Source organism: Triticum aestivum, chromosome 3A (genome assembly GCF_018294505.1).
Source record: "Triticum aestivum cultivar Chinese Spring chromosome 3A, IWGSC CS RefSeq v2.1, whole genome shotgun sequence".
In the NCBI taxonomy this organism is placed as follows: domain Eukaryota; kingdom Viridiplantae; phylum Streptophyta; class Magnoliopsida; order Poales; family Poaceae; genus Triticum; species Triticum aestivum.
The window spans coordinates 27,611,411-27,611,793 of NC_057800.1; positions in this window are offsets into that span (position 1 = coordinate 27,611,411).

Genomic DNA, 383 nt, shown 5'->3' on the forward strand with positions numbered 1-383 from the left:
CAGGCACTCGCCTAAGTTTGAAAAAAAAATCCTACCGAGTGGAGAGCAATCCTCCCACTCGGAGGCTTATCTGCAGTCCAGTACTCGCCTAAGTTCTCCCACTTAGAGACTTAGCTGCAGTCAGGCACTCGCCTAAGTTTGAAAAAATCCTACCGAGTGGAGAGCAAACCTCCCACTCGGGGGCTTAGCTGCATCCCAGTGCTCGCCTAAGTGTTTAAAAATCCTACCGAGTGGAGACCAAACCTCCCACTCGGGGGCTGAGCTGCAGCCCAGTGCTCGCCTAAGTGTTTAAAAATCCTACCGAGTGGAGAGCAAACCTCCCACTCGGGGGCTTAGCTGCAGCCCAGCGCTCGCCTAAGTGTTTAAAAATCCTACCGAGTGGA